This window comes from Dendrobates tinctorius, unplaced genomic scaffold, assembly GCF_039654945.1.
Source record: "Dendrobates tinctorius isolate UK_male_01 unplaced genomic scaffold, ASM3965494v1 ptg000011l, whole genome shotgun sequence".
NCBI lineage: Eukaryota > Metazoa > Chordata > Amphibia > Anura > Dendrobatidae > Dendrobates > Dendrobates tinctorius.
Window position 1 is genome coordinate 123046450 of NW_027361679.1, and position 16054 is coordinate 123062503.

At 46.4% G+C, this 16054-nt stretch overlaps 1 protein-coding gene across 1 annotated transcript in view; it reads left to right on the forward strand.

Annotated features, from left to right (window-relative positions):
- The window catches only part of STK11 (serine/threonine kinase 11), a 152547-nt gene that overhangs the window by 125613 nt on the left and 10880 nt on the right, over nucleotides 1–16054 (forward strand). The gene's annotated exons all lie outside the window — the stretch shown is intronic.

Here is a 16054-nt window from a genome sequence, read left to right on the forward strand (position 1 = left end):
TATTTCTGAGCACAACCTGTTTGTCAGTGATTTGAGACTAAAGCAACACTCGAGTGGTTTAAGGGAAAACGTGTAAATGTTTTGGAGTGGTCGAGTCAAAAGGTACCGTCACATTTAGCGATGCATCAGCGATCCCGACAACGATACGACCCAGTCAGGATCGCTGGTGCATCGCTAAATGGTCGCTAGTGAGCTGCTAAGCAGGCAGATCTCAGCAGCAACATAGCAGCGGTCGTTACTTACCTGTCAGACACGGTGATGAAGACGTCCTGCCGCCCGCGTCCACGCGTCGCTTGTCGGTGCCAGCAGGAAGCCCAGCAGGAGGCGGCCGACGAGAAACAGCCCAGGGCGTTCTCACGCGATCAGCGATAGCCAGCTGGGGAGCCGGTCGGAGGCAAGTATTACACATAGCGATATCGCTAGCAATATCACTACTGCGTCACAAAATCGATGACGCTTTAGCGATATCGCTAGCGATCTCGCTTAGTGTGACGGGGCCTAAAGCCCAGACCTTAATCCAATTGAGAATCTGTTGTCAGACTTGAAGATTACTGCTTACCCAAAGGAAACCATCTAACTTGAAGAAACTGGAGCAGTTTTGCCTTGAGGAATGGACAAAAATCCCAGTGGCAAGATGTGGAAAGCTCAGTGACTTATCCAAAGTGACTTGCAGCTGTAATTGTCACAAAACAAATCTCTACAAAGTACTAACTTTAGTGGGTGAATAGTTATGCCCCCTGAAGTTTTAGGCCCTTTTACATTTAGCAATGCACTAGCGATCCCGACCACGATACAACCCGGTCAGGATCGCTGGTGCATCGCTAAATGATCGCTAGTGAGCTCCCACACAGGCAGATCTCACAGCGATGCAGCAGCGATACAGCGGACAATACTTACCTTTCAGACGCGGCGATCCTGACGTCCTCCCGCCCGTGTCCACGCGTCGCTCGTCGGCGTCACAGGAATCGCCCGACGAGAAATGGAGCCGGACGATCTCGCGCGATCAGTGATGGACAGCGGTGGAGCCTGTCGGAGATAAGTATCACACATAGCGATATCGCTATAACGTCACAAAATCGGTGACGTTATAGCGATATTGCTAGCGATATCGCTATGTGTAAAACCCCCTTTACAATTATTTTGTCCTATTTGTTGTTTGCTTCACAATAAAAAGAAAATGAACTGGAGCACTGCAGTAAAGAGTTAAATCCCCACTGTCTTTCTTTTTTTTTTTTTTTTTTTTTAATTATTTCAGTGCTGGAGTGTTATCACTAATGCATGTTCCCTGCCCCTAGTAATATACTCACTAGCCACTATCTTCTTCCATTATCTGCACCGCTTTGGTCGTCTTCTGCAGGTATTGACCTGCTGGATTGCTCTGATGTTTGCTTGGTGAGTCAGAAGTCACAACTCAATGTAGGTCTATGAGAACCAGAGCAATGCTGGAATGAGGGTCTCAAAGACTTACATTGAAACGTGTAGAATCATAGAATCGTAGAGTTGGAAGGGACCTCAAGGGTCATCTGGTCCAACCCCCTGCTCAAAGCAGGTTTCACTAAATCATCCCAGACAGATGTCTGTCCAGCCTCTGTTTGAAGGCTTCTATTGAAGGAGAACTCGCCACCTCCCGTGGCAGCCTGTTCCACTCATTGATCACTCTAACTGTCAAAAAGTTTTTTCTAATATCTAATCTGTGTCTCCTCCCATTCAGTTTCATTCCATTGCTTCTAGTCTTTCCTTGTGAAAATGAGAATAAAGATGATCCTTCTACAATGTGACAGCCCTTGAGATAATTGTAGACAGCTATCAAGTATTCTCTCAGTCTTCACTTTTGCAAGCTAAACATTCCCAAATCATGCAACCGTTCCTCATAGGACATGGTTTGCAGAGCGGTCACCATTCTGGTCGCTCTTTTCTGAACTTGCTCCAGTTTGTTGATGTCTTTTTTAAAATGTGGGGCCCAAAACTGGACACAGTATTCCAGATGAGGTCTGACCAAAGAGGAGTAGAAGGCAATAATGACTTCACATGATCTAGACTGTATGCTTCTGTTAATACATACTAGAATTGTATTTGCCTTTTTTGCTGCTGCTGCATCACACTGTTGACTCATGTTCAGTTTATGATCTATTAGTATACCCAAGTGTTTGTGCTTTGGGGTACCTGTGGACAGGTCTTTCCTTGGTTTCTCTTCCTTAGAGCAGGAAAATAAGACTCTGGCTACAGTGCCTTTTTTATTCTTTTTATTGTGAATCAGACAGCAAATAGGACAAAATAACTGAAAACTTCAGTATGCATAACTTCAAACCCCCTAAAGTCAGTACTTTGTAGCGTCTCTCCTTTTACGGTTATTACAGCTGAAAGTCGCTTTAGATAAGTTTGTATAATCTTTCCACATCTTGCCATTGAGAATTTTGCCCATTCCTAAAGGCAAAACTGCTCCAGCTCCTTCAAGGAGCTTTGACTAGGCCACTCCAAAACATTTAGGCTAAGTTCACACATTGTGGAATTCCGGCGGAAGTTACAGCGAGAATTCCGGAATTCCATTCCGCGGGAAAATCGCATTTTAAATACCCGAGATTTTCCCGCGGAAAAACTAGCGATTTGCAAGCGTAATTAGCTTGCAGAATTCTAGCGTTTTCCATGCGATCTGTAGCATCGCTTGGAGAACTGATTGACAGGTTGGTCACACTCGTCATACATAGTGTTTGACAAGTGTGACCAACTTTTTACTATTGAGGCCGCCTATGCAGCATCAGTAGTAAAAAGATCTAATGTTAAAAATAATAAAATTAAAAATCGGGCTATATTCACCTTCCAACGTCCCGCGCAGCCTTCCCAGGCTTCAGCGATGCTCCGACAGGTCCCGTTCCCAGAGATGCATTGCGGCAATGACCTTTGATGTCGCGGTCTCGCGAGACCGCTATAGCATCGCGAGATGCGACGTCAGCAAAGGTCATCGCAATGCATCACTGGGAACAGGACCTGCCGCGTGTATCGCTGAAGCCTGAGGACGCTGCGCGGGTCATTGGAAGGTGAATATAGCCCGATTTTTTTAATTCTATTTTTTGCCGCGATTCCGCTAATTAATGAGCATGCTGCGTATTTTTCCGAGATGCGATTCCGCTGCGGGAAAATCTGCAGCATTAGCACGCATGTGCGTAATCCCATAGGAATGCATGGGATGTGGTTTTTCGTGGTAAAAACCACTGCGAAAACACGAAAAAACCTGAACGTGTGAACGCAGCCTTACACGATTCCCCATAAAGCACTTGAGTGTTGATTTAGCATTATACGTTGTCATTGTCTTGTTTGAAGATGAACCACCGTCCCAGTCACAAATCACCGACAGACTGAAACAGGTTTTGCTCAAAAATATCCCTGCATTTCACAAATCCATCTTCCCCTCAACTCTGACCATTTTCCCTGTCTCTGCTAATGAAAACATCCCCACAACATGATGCTGCCACCACCATGTTTCATGAAAGTAATTGCTAGCAAAAGAGGTGAATACAAAACAAGTAAAACAAATTACAAACATCATTTAAGAACAGGTTCTAATGTAACAAAATGGGTAAAAAGCCGAGGGGGTGAATACTTTTGCAAGCCACTTTAAGGCCCCTAAGATAGAAAGCTTTCCAAAAGTCCCTTATATAATTGTAGGTTATTTTAACAATATACCAGATTCTTATCGGGTTATGAGTAGACATGAAGTAAAGAAAATAGAATGTAACACATTCCTTTTAGTCATTTACTTCAAGAAACAGCCTTAATTGATTTCTGCAGATCATTCTGACCTATATTAGTACTCCTGCTTTTTAACTACATTTTCTTCCTTGTCACATGTACCTTGCTCTAGGAAGGATTAATTGCCAACATTGAACACAACCTAGAGTACCATCAGACCATTTGCTTCTCTGTGTCTCCCTGGATTTGTTCCAGGATGTTGCAGGTCCACATAGAAGTTTAAACCCATTTTGGTTGCAAATCGTTGATACTGAGAATAAAATTGAAAGTGAACTGAAGGAATATCTTCTGATTAATAAAAAATACTGCTTCTAGTATATATGTGTGGGAAGCTATGAAGGCCTGCCTTAGAGGTATTTGATAAAATAAATATTAGTGGCTAGATCTCTCACTAAACGGCAGGGTGCATTGGTGTTTCTTTAGCTCTGAGAATGCAATGAACATACTGTATTTTTCGGACTATAGGACGCATCGGACCATAAGATGCACCCCAAATTTTGGGGTGCAAAAATAGCAGAAAAAGATTTTTATAAGATGAGGGTCCGTCTTATTGTTCGAATTTAAGGTATCTTACCTGAGGGTCGGCGGTGGTAGATTGGGGTCACAGGAGGCATGGTCCCTTCCTCAGGAAGCCGGCGGTGGCAGAAGTGGGGCAATGCTGCAGAACCAGGATGCAATGCTGTGGGTCCGGTGTTGGCAGTGAGGCAGAGCATGGAGCAGGGTCCCTTCCTCAGGATGCTGGCGGCAGAAATGTGGCGACGCCGCGGCCCGGTGTCCACGGTGAGCAGAGCTGAATGCATCACTGTTTTCTCAGTGGCCATCTTCCTGAGGCAGCATGTGCGCAGTCTGAGCAGGCCCTCGGCTTCAGGAAAATGGGCGCCAAGATCTGAATCTGCGCACGCACGGCCTCTGGCGGCCATTTTCCCTAAGCCGAGGGCCGCAGTGATCTCAATCTGTGCAAGCGCTGCCTCGGCTTCAGGAAGATGACCGCAAGGAAACCGGTGATGCACTCGGCTCTGCTTACACCGGGCCGCGGCGTCACCACATTTCTGCCGACGGCATCCTGAGGAAGGGACCCTGCTCAGGTGCACTCTGCAGCGCCCACCGCCGACACCGAGCCTCAGCATCGCCACATCTCTGCCGCCGCCATTTCCACTGCTACACCACTGCCGCAACCCCCCCAATAAGCCTGTGTTTGGACTATAAGACGCACCCCCCATTTTCCTTCCAAATTTTTTTGGGAAAAAGTGCGTCTTATAGTCCGAAAAATACGGTAAATCCAAAGCCGGCCACACAGAACAACCTGAAAGCTGCTCAAACAATGCTTAATCAAGTAACATTACAGGCAGCGGTAAGAAAAAGATGACTTGAGAGAATGCAATATTTTGAAGATGGGAGAAAAGGCAGGACATCTATTGTCTGTGATAGCCGCAGCACAGGGAGAATCTTCCTTTATATCATGTCTACAAGCAAAAGATGGTACTGCAGTACATATAACACTGGGTATCCCTCAAGAATTAGAGGCATATTCTGCAGAGTTATACTCTTCGCAAGTACAGCCTAGAGAAGATATGATTCAGAATTTCCTCAGTAAGGCACAGCTCTGTTTTCTTTTTTTAGAATCCCAAAATCTATTAGATGAGCCATTTCATATTGAAGAACTAGAACTAGCACAAAGTACAGTAGCTAATGAGAAAGTACCAGGGCTAGACGGATTTCCAGTAGAGGTGTACAAAGATATAAAGCGGTATTATTACCCATGCGGTTGGAGGTGTATAATTAATTTCTTGAAGGAGGGTCATTACAGGAAGCCATAATTGCAGTGTTACCTAAACAGGACAAGGACCCTAGCTTGCTGCCAACATATGGACCCATCAGTTTAGCAAGCAGATTGTCAACAAACAGACTTGTAGGGTGTTCTCCTCAATAGTACACTTAGATCAGTCTGGGTTTATGCCCAATAATTTCTCTTAGAAACAGCACAGTGCCATAAATCTTAGTGAGGAAAATAGGCGGACATATTTTGACCGCCATGTCAATAAATATTCCACTCCAAATACATATTTAAACAACATCCGAAAAAGGGAGTATAGGATTCGATATGTAGTAAAAAATGTTGGAATTTTATTCAATAACAATCATCTAAAAACATACATATACCGCGTTATAGCAATACAACATTACAAAAATGACAGAAAATGGGGAGATAAAAAATGCCCAAGCATGATAACCCATGTCCAGAACCAGTGACCAAAGAGGATTTGTCCCAAAAATTGGGGGTAAAGTATCCAATATGGTTAAGCCAAAGAAAGCGGTGTCCTAACAAAAATTGTTACCGCAGAGCCAAGTGGCAAAGAGGGCTTACCAAAACGGGCTGGACATGCAAGAGCACAGGGGTGGGGGGGTGTAAAGAGCCCTGACGCGTGTTTCGTGTCCGTACTGGTCGCTTTCTCAAGGGGAGTGGGGTATAGTCATCAACAAGGACCTTTTGTAGGCATGTAGTAATATGCTGTGTCACAAAACCAGTGACGTTATAGCGATATTGCTAGCGATATCGCTATGTGTAACGGGCCCTTAAGGAAGAGACGATGGAGTATGCAGATGACCTGCTATTGTTTCTAATGCTCTGATTCCAGTGTTATCTAGGTTTAAATACTTTAGAGTATCCTCTAAAATTGTGGAATATGAGCATCTCAACCTGAATCCTCTTATTAACAAAATTTAAAGGAATGATACTGGTTTGGTTTAAATTATATTTCCGTAGTGGGAAGGGTAAACTTCATTAAAATCATACTTGTGCCCCAACTCCTATACGTTTTGCATAATGCTCCCAATTTGACTCCCTCAAAATAAATTTTGCAAAATAAACTCTTTATTTACAAACCTCATCTGGCAGAAAGGTCAACCGTGGATTTAATTAGAATCACTACAAAAGCCCTGAAGATGAAGGTAGTTTAGCACTTACTGGTCTGTTGATGTACTATTTAGCATCACAAATTCAACTTATTAAGTTGGGGTGAAAACACCATAAGTAATTCTGTTGTGAGTGTTTTTTAACATATGGTGGGGAAGGGTTCACTATTTTCCAGTCTTGAGGCAGGCACATTTTGTAAATGTTCCTTTACATATTCTACAATGGCAATCATGTAAAGCTATGGAACAAAATAAAGCCGTGATAAAACATTACTGCTTTCACAAAATTGACCCCGTTTTTGGGACAATAGAAATATTCCAGAGTTATTGTCCCTGCAAGGCTTTGATTACTGGCAACAGGTTGGGGTCTGGAACCTAGTTCATTTATTAGAAGGAAATATTTTCAAAACGTTCGAGAGACTACAGGAAGAATATCTCTTGCAACATAACATGTTCTATAGATTTCTACAACTACTCTATGCATTTGAAATTCAGTGTAGCTCAACTCCCCATATATGTTCAGACGGTTATGGTATTTGTCACGACTCAGCTGTCGGGTGACCAGGGGCTCCTTCCATGTCCCTACCACTAAGGGGCGCCCTAGCTCGCTCCATTACCCAGGATACTTCTGAAGGTGAGGATGCCGGTGCCGCCACCTTTGCCTTATCTCCTTAGTTAGTCCTCTGTTCTCTTCCCCCACCCAGGGAAGAGGGGCACTACTGTGCAACGCAGTACACCAACCTGACGAACAAGGCAACACAAACAAGGTTAACTGAAAAAAACAGGCATACAAATATTCACTCACACGTAACAGAGGAATGCATCAGGGAGAGGGGGAATAACCAAAGTAGGAGAAGGAAGGGCATTATCACACTTACAAACCAAGCAACAGTCATAGATAACTCCTCCAAAACTCCTCATATGAACACCTCTCTTCCTAAGCCATGCAGCAAATGCTAGCTCTGACATGGATTTGAATCAGGACCCATATTTTAAAGGGGATGGTAGTGGATAACTGAGCTTAACCGAGAGCTCAGAGTATCCAACATGGCCGATTTAACCCCTGTTCGGCCAAAATAAATTAAAACTAAGAAGTGCTTCTTTTTTCCATTCTACATGACGGCACCACGAGAGAGGGGATCCGCCCTACGAGGACAGGAAACCTTCAAGATAAAAAGGGCGGCTCCTCTCTCCGCATCAGTTGGTTTCCTGTCCTCGATGGGGAACCCTCAAGATGAAAACCTCTTGATGGAAGAAAGAAGAGGATGCCTGGGCCTGGGTCGGGTGATTACTGGCAGGCACCGGTCTGCTACACCCGTCACCAGGTACCGGTAGTCGCCTCGGGGGCCATATATTCCTATGCCCCCCCTGAGCGAGAGCATGGCCACAGCCGGGCATACCCAGGCGAACGGAGGCGAGGAGGTCCAGGGAGGCCATTGATAGTGTCCCTCCCTGTTGACATATAGTGGCCATGCAGCCCGGGAGGCACATCAGTGCCCGGGCAGAAAAGCTCCTCGGAGGCCACAGATTGTGTACCCTCCCTGTGAGCACCAGACACCGGACCCCGCAGCGGAGGTCGTTCCGCACATACCTGCGCCAGAGCAGGGAGATGGGGTCCACCATGCAGGTAAGAGGTGTCCGGGGGTCCTAAAATGCAGGCGCTCACTCGGCCGGGCCGCACCGGGAGGCGCGCGCACTGAGAGCGCGCATCATGGCCGACGAACCGGAAGTAGTGCGGCGACCCGGAAGTAGAGCGGCGCGCACGACACCACGGGGCCTGGGAGAAGCAGAAGGTGCGCACGGTCCCGGGAGGGGCACGGAGCACGCATGCGCGCGCACGCACGTCCACACAGAGGCGCGGCAGGTGCAAGACCAGTTGGTCTAAAAAAAAAAAAAAAAGAGACTGCTCTCATTTGGCTCATGCTAAGCAGCTGGAAGCTGGGGGCTGCTATTTAAACCGGTAGTGGCTGGCGTCACTACACCATTACATGGTCAGGTGTGACTGCTCTCAGCACAGGATAGCAGCAGACATATACGGCAGGATGGAGAGCCCCTCGCCAGAGCATATACAACCACGCCAGGAAGCGAAGGAAAGGCGGTCAAGCTCACACGAAAAGAGCCAGACACGCCGCAGCAGCAGTGGAAGCCGCTCGGGCAGCGCACGGGCGGATCGTCAACGCAAGAAGGAGGGGTCCCTAGTCTCCTTAGGAGACAGTGAGAAGACCAGTCAGCCTCCAGATCCGGTACCCGTTTTGTGAAAGCGTCCGAGTGGTGAGTGAACTACGAGAAAGTCCAGTACTCTAATGTCTGTTCTCTTTCTCTTGTCTCCTCTCTTCCCTCTCCTCCCTCTCTTACATACATTGGCGGGGTGGAGTATAGAAAGTCCCTAAGAAAAGTAGGGGAAAATCTAAGAATAAAGAATGTGCTTTATGCAAAAGTCCCGTAGGAACAGCCTGGAATAAAAAGTTATGCCAGGAGTGTATTAACAAAACAATAGCGGAGGAGACTCCCTCATTCTCGGATAGTCTGAGGTCCCTAATTCAAACAGAGGTTTGTAAGTCAGTAAGTGCATTACAATCTGCGGACGCAGATAGGAAAACTAGGGGTAGATCCAGCCCCTCAGGGGTCTCTCAAGAAGACTATACAGGATCAGAGGAGGACTCAGATAAAACGCACTATTCAGATAGTAGCTCAGATGGGGAAGATACGTTCCCAGTAGAATCTACGGATGAACTTATTAAAGCAATCAGATCTACCATGGGGCTGGTAGAGGAGCGAGCAAAAAAGACAGCCCAAGAACTCATGTTCAGTGGACTACAAAAGAAAAAGCGTAAGACCTTCCCTATTAATGAGCAAATAGAAGAGCTCATAAAACACGAATGGGAAAAACCAGAGAAAAAGTCCCAGATATCTAATTCTCTGAAGAGGAGGTATCCCTTTGAGGAAGTGGCATCCTCATCCTGGGATAGGGCTCCCAAAATCGATGTAGCAATATCAAAAGTCGCCAGGAAAACCTCCCTACCCTTTGAGGATCTGGGGTTTCTGAAAGAACCGCTGGACCGGAAGACTGACAATTGCCTTAAGACAGCCTGGGAAACCTCGGCTGGGGCGCTAAGACCGGCTATCTCAGCTACGTGTGTGGCTAGGTCTCTAAAGATATGGGTAGACAACTTGGAGGATCAACTAGAACGTGGAGTTCCCAGAGAGTCAATTCTGGAAGCATTACCGGCTATTAGAGCGGCGGCAGACTTTCTCGCAGAGGCTTCTGCAGACTCGGCCAGACTAGCAGCAAAGTCAGCAGCCTTAACCAATGTAGGACGGCGCGCAGTATGGCTAAAATGCTGGCCGGGGGACACTCAGGCAAAGATGAAACTGTGCTCTCTGCCATGTGAGGGAAATTTCTTGTTTGGACCTGCATTGGATGACGTATTGGAAAAAGCGGGTGATACAAAGAAAAATTTTCCAAAACAACCATTTCAAGCGTTTCGGCGCTCCTTTCAGAGGGGCCGAAAATTCAGAAAGCAACAATTCAGAGATCAAGACAAAAACAATTCTGACAGGCGATACAGAGGAGGGAGAGGCTTCTATTTCGGCAAGCCCTCCAGGGAAGCCAAAAAACCCTCCCAGTGACGGTCCTTCTCAGGTGGGGGGAAGGCTCTCTCACTTCCTCCCAGCCTGGAAGAGAATCTCATCCAGCACCTGGATCCGACAGATAGTAGGGTCAGGTCTGGAATTAAAGTTCCACCATTGGCCACCACAAAAATTCATTCAGACTCCAGTGCAATCTTCTCAAGAAAGACAAGAGAGTCTGGAAGAGGAGGTATTGTCACTCATACAGAAACTCGTACTGGAAGAAGTTCCGGAAAAAGAAAAAAAGGAAGGCTTTTACTCCCCCCTATTTCTAATAAAGAAACCAGACAATTCCTGGAGGACAATTATAAATCTGAAAGGCCTCAACAGATATTTGATAGTCCCATCATTCAAGATGGAAACCATAAGATCTGCAGTGAAACTCCTCTTTCCTCGGTGTTACATGGCGGTCCTGGATCTCAAGGATGCTTACTATCATGTCCCGATCCGGCAGCAAGACCGCAAATATCTCAGGGTGGCAGTCCAGATAAAATCTCAGTGGCATCACTTTCAATACAGGGCTCTGCCCTTTGGGGTAGCAATAGCCCCCCGGGTCTTCACGAAATTAATTGCGGCGGTCTCGGCACATCTCAGGGAAAAAGATGCCCTGGTAATACCATATCTGGACGACTTCCTGATAGTGGGGAGAGATTTCTCTCACTGTCAGGAACAAGTCAAGATAGTGATGGAGACACTTCAGACTCTGGGTTGGCAGCTGAACCTCAAAAAATCCAAACTGGAACCAACTATGATCCAGAATTTTTTGGGCCTAACAATAGACTCGGTGATGCAGGAATGTCGCCTCCCAGAGGAAAAAGAAGAAAAAATCAAAAACCTAATCAGGACAACATTAAGAAAGCCAGTAATGACTCTGAGGAAAGCCATGTCAGTGTTGGGATCCCTAACTTCCTGCATACCAGCAATAAAATGGGCTCAGTTTCACACAAGGGAACTTCAGTGGTGTGTGTTACAAAACGATCTGAGGCTTCAGGGGCAGTTAGAGCAAAAGCTCACCATCCCGGACCCTGTACTCCAGTCACTCAGGTGGTGGTTACAGATAGAGTCCTCTCCAAGGGGAGTACCCTGGACATATACAGCCTCCAGAGTAGTCACGACAGATGCCAGCCCCTGGGGCTGGGGAGCCCATCTAGACACCCTATGGCTTCAAGATCCTTGGGCTCAGAACGAAAAAGATCTATCCTCAAACGAGTGGGAGCTGCTAGCCATCGAAAGGGCGCTGGAAGGTTTACTGACACACCTGACAGGACATCACGTGAAAGTCCTATCAGACAATTGTACAGCAGTAGCATATGTGAACCATCAGGGGGGCACCCGTTCTCGGTCATTAATGAAAATAGCGGGAAGAATACTGACTCTAGCGGAACGTCAGTTTCTCTCATTATCGGCCCTGCATATCCGAGGTGTGGACAACCTGAAGGCAGACTTTCTGAGCAGGAACCGGTTGAAGCAAGGCGAATGGTGCCTAAAAGAGTCCATTTTTCAACGGATTATGCTTATGTGGGGGAAACCCATAATAGATCTCTTCGCCTCAAAAACCAACAGAAAGGTTCAAAAGTTCTGCTCTCTAAGTCCAGCAGACATGCCACTGGCGGTAGACGCCTTCAGGATAAAATGGACATCAGGTCTCCTGTACGCCTTCCCCCCGATATGCCTCATTCCGTTAGTCCTGAAGAAGATCAGGGAGGACCGAGCCAGAGTAATTATGATAGCTCCCTTTTGGCCAAAAAGGCCGTGGTTCTACTGGCTAAGAGTGATGTCGGTGACGGACCCATGGGTACTCCCAGAGGACCACGACCTCCTAACACAGGGTCCCTTCAATCACCCTCCGAACTCCAGGTTGCATTTGACAGCCTGGAATTTGAAAGGTCACTGTTAGAGAAAAAAGGGTTTTCACAAAGGTTAATTTCCACCCTAATCAGTAGCAGAAAGCCAGTGACTACAAAAATATACGGGAGAATATGGAGAAAATTTTTTTCCACCTCAGGCCCAATACGGGAGGGAGAAGTACCGGTGAGGGCAGTGCTAGAGTTTCTGCAAAGGGGTTTAGACTTGGGCTTAGCTGTCAGCACCCTCAAAGTACACGTTTCAGCCCTGGCAGCATTATTCAACTATGACCTAGCAAATGATAGATGGGTGGCCAGGTTTATCCGGGCCTGTACTAGGGCTAACTCTGTCCCATCTCCTAAACCTCCTCCCTGGGATCTAAACTTAGTCCTATCATCTCTAACAGAAAGTCCATTTGAACCACTAGACATGACATCAGATAAAGTGTTAACTTTAAAAACAGCCTTATTAGTGGCACTTACATCGGCACGTAGGGTGGGGGACTTACACGCACTGTCAGCAGACCCGCCATACACTCAGGTTATGGACGATAGAGTTGTCTTAAGATTAGACCCAGCATACCTCCCTAAGGTAGTGTCGAAATTCCACAGAGCTCAGGAAGTAGTCTTGCCATCCTTTTGTCCTAACCCCGGTAACAAGAAGGAGGAGAGGCTACATTGCTTAGATGTTAGGAGATGTATCCTACAATATTTAGAGATGACAAAACCCTGGAGGAAACAGAGGGCCCTATTTGTTTCATACCAGGGGGCAAGGAAGGGCCTTAAAGCCTCTAAGCAAACTATAGCTAGATGGGTGAGAGAGGCCATCATACTAGCATATGGTAGTGCAGGCAGGGCTGTTCCAGAGGGCCTAAAAAGCCCATTCCACGAGGGCCATGGCAACGTCCTGGGCGGAGAGAGCGGACGCCTCCATCGACCAAATCTGTAAGGCGGCTGCTTGGTCCTCTCCGTCTACCTTTTTCAAACATTATAGATTAGACCTATCTGCTACCTCTGATCTCACATTCGGGAGAAGAGTGTTACAGGCAGTGATCCCCCCTAAAAGAGAATACAAATCTCTGTAACTCTCTCGTGGTGCCGTCATGTAGAATGGAAAAACACGGGTATTACATACCTGGTAATGTGTTTTTTCATGAGACATGACGGCACCCTTATATTCCCGCCCTATCACGTCATTAGTTGGGTGTTTCGTTAGTATTATACACTCCCTTGGTGTTGGAAATTTAACAGTATTAAAGTTGTATTATTTATGTGTACACTAACCTGCGGAGTTCCTCTCGTGCTCTGTAAAACAACTGATGCGGAGAGAGGAGCCGCCCTTTTTATCTTGAAGGTTTCCTGTCCTCGTAGGGCGGATCCCCTCTCTCGTGGTGCCGTCATGTCTCATGAAAAAACACATTACCAGGTATGTAATACCCGTGTTTCAGTGCAGGAGTAGGAACAATCAGCTGCTGCGGTCTTCTGGCTCCTCTCTATTGCTGTAACCCCGTGATAGCAGTTAAGGGTATTTATTCTTCAGCGCTGCTTTTTAAATATGCAGTGTCAAACCCGCAGCAATTCCTGATCGTGGGAATGTACTCTAAGGGGTTAAAGTAAAAAACCTTTACTGTAAAGCTACTGGGATGTACTTGTATCCTTGTATGGGACTTGTGTACGTAGATTTATTCTGTGCTACATTCATGATCGCTGCAATTATAAATGGTTGTGTAGTATGTGACAACTCTTACATGGAGTTAATGTTATCCAACTGAAGTGGTAGATGTAGAGATCAGCCTTGTCATTTAAATAAAAAAGATACCGTATTTTTCAGACCATAAGATGCAGTTTTTCCCCTAAAAATTTTGGGGGAAAATGGGGGTGCGTCTTATGGTTGCAATATACTTATAAATCCTGCGGCGGCGATCCCGATGCAGCCTTCCTTCCCAGGCTGGTGAAGCTGTGGCTGTAGTGCGGTGGTGTCGGGCTCTGTTGTGTGGCGGCAGCGGGGCTCTGTGCTGCCTGGGGGTCGAGATCTCGTTGCTGAGATCTGAATCTGAGCATGCGCCGCTCCTGGCGGCCATCTTTCCAGAGGCCCCCGGCGGCTAACTTTCCGGAGGCCTACGCATTGCAGCATTGGAGCTACGGGGGCTTCTGGGCTTTGATGAAATGCCGGCGGAGCCCCCCCCATGCAGCACAGAGAGCCGCTGCCACCCCAGGGCAGAGCCCAAGCCACCCCAGGACAGAGCCCAAGCCACTCCACAGAGCTTAAGTCGCTCCACAGAGCACGGCCACCGCACCAGCCTGGAATGGGATTTCCCAGAGGCCACTGCACCTGCCTAGACCACCGAATGACCTCTGTGACCACTCCTCCACCTGTGCCGATCCCTTCCCTGGTAAGCTGAATTCGGACTGTAAGACGGACCCCCATTATATTTTTTTCCCCTTATTTTCCTTCTGAAATTTTGGGGTGCGTCTTATGGTCCGGTGCATCTTTTAGTCCGAAAAATTTGGTAGAAGTGTCAATATACATTTAGGTCCATATATATTTGGACAGAGACAACATTTTTGTAATTTTAGTTCTGGACATTACCACAATGAATTTTAAACAAAACAATTCAGATGCAGTTGAAGTTCAGACTTTCAGCTTTCATTTGAGGGTATCGACATTAAAGTTGGATGAAGGGTTTAGGAGTTTCAGCTCCTTAACATGTGCCACCCTGTTTTTAAAGCGACCGAAAGTAATTGGACAATTGACTCCAAGGCTATTTCATGGACAGGTGTGGGCAATCCCTTTGTTATGTTATTCTCAATTAAGCAGATAAAAGGCCTGGAGTTGATTTGAGGTGTGGTGCTTGCATTTGGAAGGTTTTGCTGTGAAGGAAACATGCAGTCAAAGGAGCTCTCCATGCAGGTGAAACAAGCCATCCTTAAGCTGCCCAAACAGAAAAAACCCATCCGAGAAATTGCTACAACATTAGGAGAGGCAAAATCTACAGTTTGGTACATCCTAAGAAAGAAAGAAAGCACTGGTGAACCTCATCAATGCAAAAAGACCTGGGTGCCCACGGAAGATAACAGTGGTGGATGATCGCAGAATAATCTCCATGGTGAAGAGAAACCCCTTCACAACAGCCAACCAAGTGAACAACACTCTCCAGGAGGTAGGCGTATCAATATACAAATCTACCATAAAGAGAAGACTACATGAAAGTAAATACAGAGGGTTCACTGCACGGTGCAAGCCACTCATAAGCATCAAGAATCAAAAGGCTAGACTTGACTTTGCTAAAAAAGCCAGCACAGTTCTGAAAGAACATTCTTTGGACAGATGAAGCCAAGATCAACCTCTACCAGAATGATGGAAAGAGAAAAGTATGGCGAAGGCGTGGTACAGCTCATGATCCAAAGCATACTACATCATCTGTAAAACACGGCGGAGGCAGTGTGATGGCTTGGGCATGCATGGCTGCCAGTGGCACTGGGTCACTAGTGTTTATTGATGATGTGACACAGGACAGAAGCAGCCGAATGAATTCTGAGGTATTCAGAGCCATACTGTGTGCTCAGATCCAGCCAATTGCAGCCAAACTTATTGGTCATCGTTTCATACTACAGATGGACAATGACCCAAAACATAAAGCCAAAGCAACCCAGGAGTTTATTAAAGCAAAGAAGTGGAATATTCTTGAATGGCCAAGTCAGTCACCTGATCTCAACCCAATTGAGCATGCATTTCACTTGTTAAAGACTAAACTTCAGACAGAAAGACCCACAAACAAACAGCAACTGAAAACCACCGCAGTGAAGGCCTGGCAGAGCATCAAAAAGGAGGAAACACAGCGTCTGGTGATGTCCATGAGTTCAAGACTTCAGGCAGTCATTGCCAACAAAGGGTTTTCAACCAAGTACTAGAAATGAAC